This window comes from Gossypium arboreum, chromosome 3 (genome assembly GCF_025698485.1).
Source record: "Gossypium arboreum isolate Shixiya-1 chromosome 3, ASM2569848v2, whole genome shotgun sequence".
Lineage (NCBI taxonomy): Eukaryota > Viridiplantae > Streptophyta > Magnoliopsida > Malvales > Malvaceae > Gossypium > Gossypium arboreum.
In genome coordinates, this window is record NC_069072.1 from 40190735 (window position 1) to 40199461 (window position 8727).

Consider the following 8727-nt stretch of genomic DNA (forward strand, 5'->3'; position numbering starts at 1 on the left):
ATATCCAAAATGAGGAACCAATAAATTTTGTAACTATAATATTTTATATTTTTTAAAAATGTATTAAAACTTGTTTTGATTTTTTACAAGTTTTAGGAAACTTTATAAGTTTTTATAATTTATTATATTTTTTAGAAATTTCTTTTAGTATTTATAAGTTTTATGATTTTTTAAGTTTATAAAAGGTTTTAAATATTTTATATATGTTTTATTTTTGTTATTTTTATAATTAATTAGAATTTTTATAAGTATTTTTATAATTTTTAATATTTATAAGTTTTATAATTTTTAATAATTTTATATTTCTTTATATTTTTACTTTTAATAATTTTTAAAGTTATTTTGTAATTCTTATCGAATTTTTTGTAAATTTTATGAGAAAAATATAAGATTATACTACGCTATTGAATTGGTGTGTTAATTGTTTTAAAAAACCAATGTGATAAAAACGAAGAGCATTAATAGAGAAATTTAATTAACAGAAAGTGATTTAGGTGCAAATTTAATAGAGGGGTGAAATAAGTTTTTGGTTTTATGTTAAAAGCCATTACATGTTAATCATAATTCTATGGATCCTCAAGATTGCATAGGGAAATGTGTGAAATGCACTGATTAATTTATTTTTATTTTTGTAAATTTTGACAAAATGTATCTTTATTTTAATGGCTAAATATTTTGGGTGTGAATTAGAGGTTTTGGGTTTAAGTTCTACTTTTTCGAAATTTTGTTATTTTTTATCCAAGTTTTATTGCTCTTATGTAATATTATTTATAAACTTATATCAAAATGAGCTTGCTAGTTTGAGTGGTAAGGAATTAGCTTGCTGAAGGTCTTGTGTTTGAATCCTTGCTTGCGCGCGAGTGTGGATGTTAATTTTTGTTTCGAATATCTGTTAGAGGTTCGGTGGATTTGAGAGTTTGAAGTAGTTGGATGTGGTTGTTAGTGGGGAGTGGAGATGTTAATTAAAATCAAATTGATTGATTATCTTTTTATTTTATTTTATTTTTTTCAAAATTTTTCTCTCTTTCCAAAAATCTGAAATCTGAGATTAGTTTTCTCTTTTCTTTGTCATATTCTTTTTCCTCTTCTTTTTCCTGCAATTCTATCTATAATCTGCTGCCGTATCATTGTATTTCGAAATTTCGGTGTTCATCGTGCGATTCTGGTAAGTAGGGTTTGTTTGACTGTTGGTTTCGGTTCTATAAACTAATTGGGATTTTTCTTTTGGTTGGATTGCAATAATGCAGTAAAGTAGGAGGAAAGTAATTCTTTGAGAACATTTTGCGCAACGGCCTAAACCATGAGAGTAGTGATTTTTATCACGGTAAGTTTGTTCGTGCAATTCAATTTTTTTTTATTGTGGATTTCGCAAATTATCTGTTAATTAGTTGTTGGAATGCTGTTTTTAGGTTCTGGTGATCTCGGGAGTGGTTTTGTATCAAATCCAGACTAGGTGTGTACCCTCAACGCTAGAAAATGAGGTTCGACAAAAGCCAAAATTTGGGTATGTCAACGCCATACGGCCGTGTGATTGACAAAGGTGTCGTACGCTTAACACGGTCGTGTGGCGATATAAGCGTGGCTATATGAGCCACATGAGCATGTGGGTCCAGAATTCTGAAATTTTTCCTAGGGTCGCACGGGTCATTCCAATCGACTGTGGACCTACAATAGGGTCGGTAAGGGCTAACCAAACCTTATTTCATGTGATCTAATACTCTAATAGCCTTATCTGAGTAGGAAACTGATATGTATACCTGACTATATTGTTAAGTATGTATTTATCTGTATACGAGCATGTTAAGCATGTTTACTATGTTATTTTTGCATATGTATTCTATATCTGTGTTTGGAGTGGGATTTGTATATATAGAGGAAGTGATCTGTTCAGAGATCTTTCGTCTATATTCTGGCAGCTTAACTGCATATTATCTATTATGTATCGCATCGACAGTATATAGTGTATAGGGATGTGTAACACCCCACACCCGTATTCAACGCCAAAATAGGGTTATGGAGCATTACCAGACTTATTATACAATTAAACATACATTTTACATACATTTTCAAATTTCATGTAATCATCATTCAACAACATTCACATTGTCCCTAATACGAGCCTACGAGGCCTAAAACATGCATTAAAAATGGTTCGAGACTAAACCGATAACTCAAAAAAATTTTAGAACACTTAGAAAATTTTGCAAAATACAGGAGACACACGCCATGTGGCCCTGTCGTGTGTCTCACACGGTCAAAGACATGCCCGTGTCACAGGCTGTGTGGACATTCAAAATGGGATCACATGGCCGTATCTCAGCCCGTGTTCGACCCCGTGTAACTCTCTGACTTGGGTCACACGGCCAACCACACGCCTATGTGACTAGCCCATGTGCCTTTCGGAATTGCCTCACATGCCCATGTGCCAGGTCGTGTGCTAGGTCGTGCTAAACCTGTAGGGTATAACCAAGACATACGCCCGTGTGCTGGGTCGTGTGGAGCATACTGACTTGGTTTCTAATTAAACACTAGGGGACACACGGCTGTGTAACCTGACCATGTGTCACACACGATTGAGACACACGTCCATGTCTCTGCCCGTATGGACAAAAATAGGCTATTCACCAAGCTATCTTGCCACCCGAATTTGCATACACCTACACCAAACCAAATGGCACCAAACATGGCATAAATAGGTATTCAAACCAATCTTAAATAAGATTAATTTATGCTATATCAATACCAACAACACAAGGTACACAAATACCACAATGTGCCATTCAATTTCATACCAAAACTCATAATCTCAAATCATCAATGTGGACACTTCCAATTATGCATCATTTTTGCCTAAACTCATAAGCATACAATTCTCAAATATCAACCATTTACCACAATCATTTGCATAGCAATTATCAACACAAGACAAAGGCCATTTGCATATATATACATAACCAAATAAACCAAAATAAGCCAACTCTCATGGCTATATACAAAACCAAACATTAAACATTTACAAGCCAATCCAAATGGCTAAATTCATTACTAACATATACCAAAATGACCAAAGCTCCTATACATGCCATATATCCCAAAAATATAGATTCAAAAGTACCAAAGTGATAGCTTGATAGTGTGATGAGGTCTCCGACGATTCCCGAATCCGAGCTAGCTTTTATTTCACTATAAAACATGGAAAAATAAACAATGTAAGCTATAAAGGTTAGTAAGCTCGTATGAAATAATAAGCAAAGCTCACCATTCATTTACCAATTAAGAATATGAACATATCATACTACTAAACATTTAATCACAATGTTAACATATATTCAATTACATATTTAACCATGAACTCATATCTTTCATAGATTCAATGCTTATATAGTTTCCGTTTATACATATACTAAAACGTATCTATTTCTCACCATTTCATATCTTCGATATACCCGTTGAACCATTCGGAATACTATCGAATACTTGGGAATCATGCACCCTAAGTGCCACATACATAGTCGAAGCTATCTCGATATCATATCACATATAATGCTCACTCTCGAGCTATCAGCGGGTCTGCTCACACAAGCTGACGGTCATAACGAAACTACACAGTACTACTCACACAAGCTAACGAGTATCTGTAACACATGTCGGATAACTCAGCCACTGGTAGGACGTACGGACCAGCACCCAAGTCACATAATCCCTAATGACATGTCATTCGTATCCTAATCTATTCCTAATGTCCAATTGGGATTTCTTGTTGCCGGATCATCGTCGAACATATCCGCAATGTCGTATACACAATATATTCAATATTAACGTGTTTAAAACACAATTATAATAATGCTTATTAACATACGAACTTATCTCGAATGCAAAAATGAAGAAACAAGCCGGTTAGTCTAAAACATTGTTTTTCCCCCGATTTAAATTCGAATTTTGATTTTATTGATCTAAATGTAATCGAAATTAACTTATTTAATTATCATTCTATTCAATTTAGTCCAAAATACACATTACGGCAACTTTACATTTTTACCCCTAGTATTTCAACATTTTTACAATTTAATCCTTGTCTTATAAAAATAAAAATTCATGCAATTCAACCTATACCATGCTAGCAAAATTTCAATTAAGTCCCAAACAGCCATATTTTTCATTTATTTCATAATTTAACCACAAAATTTTAACATTTCTCAATTAAATCCTTAAATGACAATTTTGTCAAAAATCACTTTGCAAATGTTTATCTAACAACAAGTATACATTCTCTATCATCAAACATCAAAATGCACTTATATTCATCAATGGAAAAATCCTAAACTTTTAACAGTTTTGTAAATTAGTCCCTGGGCTAGCTAGATTAAGCTGCAACGATCTCAAAAACATAGAAATCATTAAAAACATGATAAAAATTACTCACCAATTGCACAAACAAGCTTGGCCGAATGAAAAGGATGAAAATGGCTTCTTTTTTCCCTAAAAATTGGTTGAAGAATATGATAATGAAACAAATTTTTGTTTTGTTTTATTTAATTAACATTAAATTATCAAATACCAAAATTAACCTTAAAATTTATTACAAATTTCAAAATTACCAATCCATTATCATCTACTATCATATTAATAGGCTATTTACCATATAAAGACCCCTAATTTAGGATTCCATAACTATTAGACACCTTTAGCTAATAGAATTCCACTTTTACACTTTACGTGATTTAGTCATTTTTATCAAATTAAGCACTCAAACAATAAAATTTCCTAATGAAATTTTTACAAAATCATACAATCATGTTGTAACCATTAAAAGAATGATAAAATAATTATTTTAACCTCAGATTTTTGGTTCTGAAACCACTATTTCAATTTGCCTAAAAACGGGCTGTTACAGGATGGGTGGGTGTTTTTAACCCCAGATGGTGTAATGGGATGGAAAGAGATAATGTGTAGAGGATGGGGGTAGGATTCTAGACATCTGATCTGTTATCTGATTCTAATATTTGTTACTGTTATGGACTTAGGTCCGAATCTGTATTTGACTATATATGAAATGATGTGTATATTGCATGACTACTTCTATTAGGTTACACACTGAGTTTACGAAAACACATATTTGTTTGTATGTTTTGTTCAAGTAATTTACAAATATAGGCGGGTTGGTGCAACGGAGGCTTAACGGTGACCACTTGACAGAAATTGTTTTCATTGTTATTGTTATTTTACAGTACTGAAATTTTTGGTTTTCATGAGAGTTTTGTAATTTTTGGACTCTCTGTGTAGCACCCCAAACCCAGCCCAGACGTTATGGCCGGATCCGACATGCCACATCGAAGCGTTCAAAACATTTTATATTGTTGATCCAGAAAAACCTACTTAGTGTTTTAAAAGATAATTTCATTATAGGTTAAAGTGAATGGAAGTTGTACACCAGGTAGGAAACCGGAAAAGAAGAGATGAGTCTATCGGACTACTTAAGTACCAAGCTCCCTTCGGATCCAATCCTAGACATGCACACCACCATTGCCACACCTTAACGTCATGTATATTTCTAGGAAACCGATTTGATTAAGTCATTTTTAGGAAAAGTGATTCATTTTGGAAAATACTTTCATTGCGGAAGCTTTGCTTGTTGTCGTGTTATTTTGAAATCAATTTTTTTTTTTTGAAAACGCACCCTAAAGCTATCCAATTTCAACAGTTAAAATAAGTAATACCTATCTTAGTAATATATATTAAAACCATCAAAAATAATTAAGCGGCCTTATTACATTTAAAAACCCAAACCTTAACGTAAATAATAGGATGTCCAGTTCACCAGAAGAAAACCAAACTTTCAGAACGGGTGGCCACTCCGAATTCCCCCACATCTCCAAGCCCACTATGGTTGGGGATTTCTTGCGTGGATGAAAATAAAAGGGGTGAGTTTGGGGAAACTCAATGTGTAAGGAAAACCTATTCAAAGCCCAAGTCAGCTCAAGCCTATTGGGCCTAAGCCCATTCAAGTAACAGTGGTACTGGACCAGAGCCCTTTTCAGATTACAATAAACTGGGCCTTAGCCCCTTATTCAGATAACAGTATGGCCCATAGGCCCATTCAAAATACATGCAACATCAATAACATATGCAAGCCCATTTGGGGAGACTACTCAACCCACTAACCCCTACACTCCACCCGCACCAGCCCTACACTCCATGTGGGAATAGCTCAACCCACCCATTTCAACACTCCACGATTCTGACCTTCTTTGCTTTCGATTAACGATAGAATTGGGGCAAAGCCTCCAAGACGTGGATAAGCCACTTTCAGTACTTCCTCCGTCAATATCCCAATCCCATGCATCGATAATAACAACATGACATGCAAGAAATAACAACATCAAACATGCATTTAGGTCAATTTAACCCTAGGGTATTTCGGTAATTTATCTACTAGGGTAAAAGCGTAAATTTTGCACTTTTAAAGGTATTTCAGAATTTATCTATTTTAGGGTTTTTCATGCATATTCCTACTTTTCACGTACTAATGAATCACGTCATCGAGGGTTCTTATCGAATTGGGCCGTTGGCCTATCATTCCAATTTTGGCCCATTAAGCCCAAAAATATCGAGGGCACGTAAATCATGCACTTTGCGGTCAAATTTTGTAGCTTACCAAAACATTAATCGATTTACCTCACGAGCATTCGCACACTCGCAAATCTACAAAATACCGTTTTCGCATTTCGACTTTTCGACTTTTGCCGATCCGGACTAAGAAAGAGGGTGTTAGTTACACACATTTTGCGACGATATCTTGACGAGATCCACACACTAACGCCTACAATTGGATTACTAACACATTAATCTAACTATTCAAATACGAACTACGATTAACTCTTTACAATATTCGCCAACCACACCTACGGATCATAGTAAGCTTATAAGAAAACAATAAGCAACTCATTAACAAATTTTTGTCAATGTTTACCACATAATCATAATTTCACTGCAAGCTGTCTTCCTGAGCAACAGTCACTAAATTATTTATAACTGGAGCTACGAAACTCAAAATCAAGTGCTGTTAATTTTCCCTGAAAATAGACTCATATATCTTCTATCCATAAAATTTTAAGAATTTTTGGTATGGCCAATCAATACCAGATTTTTCTTAAAGTTTCCCATGTTTCACTGTTTGACTAATCTAACCACTCTTCATTACGAATCAAATTTCTCATGGTAAAGAATTCAAAATATTTTCTCGTTTATTCCATTTGAAACTAGACTCATTAAGCTTTAATTACATAATTTATGCAGCTTCTAACTCATCTCCCACAATTTATGGTGATTTTCCAAAGTCACGTTACTGCTGCTGTCCCAAGCAGATTTATTACCAAATCACTCTTTCACACCTAACTTGCATGCTTGTTATTTAAACATGTATATCACCACATGTTAGCCGATTTTTCCCCTTAGCATCTAAGGCACATGCATGCTCATTTGTTTGGCTCAACTTCACCTATCTTCCATTTTTCATCAAAAGAACATGAAACAACAATCATTTCCTTCATTTTAATTCATGACTAAATGCTCACAACACAACTAAAAACCAAAATATGCTTCAAGAGTTAAGGTAGAATCAAGAAGAACTCATGAACATCAAGATAGAAGCAAACTACCATGAACTTACCTTCAATTTTCTTCCCCAAGTGACCGAACATTCAAGAGCTTTCTCCTCTCCTTTCTCTTCTCTAACTTTAGGCTATGATGAACAACGATGGACAAAACTTTGTTCTTTTCACCCCTTTTTTCTTTTAATAAAATTTCATATTTCATCCATTTAATTCTTTAATACAAAAGACATGAAGTTCCCATCATGGAACATTTACCTAAACCATTATCATGGAACATTTACCTAACCCATTATCATGGAATATTTACCTAATCCATTATCATGGAACATTTACCTAACCCATTATCAATTTGTATCAATTTGTACCATAAATTATGGATCTCAAGTACTCATATTGTCTACAACAACATGATGGGTGGCCACTTCATGTAGAATGGGAGGTTTGTCATGCAAATCCTCCTATTTTGCACTCCTATTTATTTGGCCACTTCAATTTAGCCTATAGCATTTTCAAACATTTTCACATAGGTTCTATTTCATAATTTCACCCCCTTTTTCTTATGGAACAAAAGTTAACTAAAATTGTCGGGTTCTATCTTAAGCTTGGGCCTTCTAGAGGCCCACTAACATAATTAAACCTATGCTAACACTCACAGAATTCTCGAAAATTGGGGCGTTACACTCTGGAATGTTTGATTTGAATTTTTAGGTTTGATTGTATTTAGTCGCATCTGGATTAGTTCATCATAGTCTTCATAGGTGATATTCTACTGTACTCTAAGACTGATGATGAGTATGATGAGCATCTTAGAGTAGTACTTCAGACAATCTAAGAGATCTAGTTTTATGCTGAGTTGAGCAAGTATGAATTCTGGTTACGGGAAGTAACATTTCTAGGGCACATAGTTTCTGCTGAAGGGATCTGAGTTGATCCTAAAAAGATTGAGGTTGTGCTTGATTGGAAATAGCCTAAGAACGTATCTGAGGTCCACAGTTTTCTGGGTCTTACGGGTTATTATCGGAGGTTTGTTGAGGGGTTCTCACTAATTGCAGCTCCGCTGACTAAGCTTCTACGTAAGAATGTTCTTTTTGTCTAGACTGATGCACAAAAATCG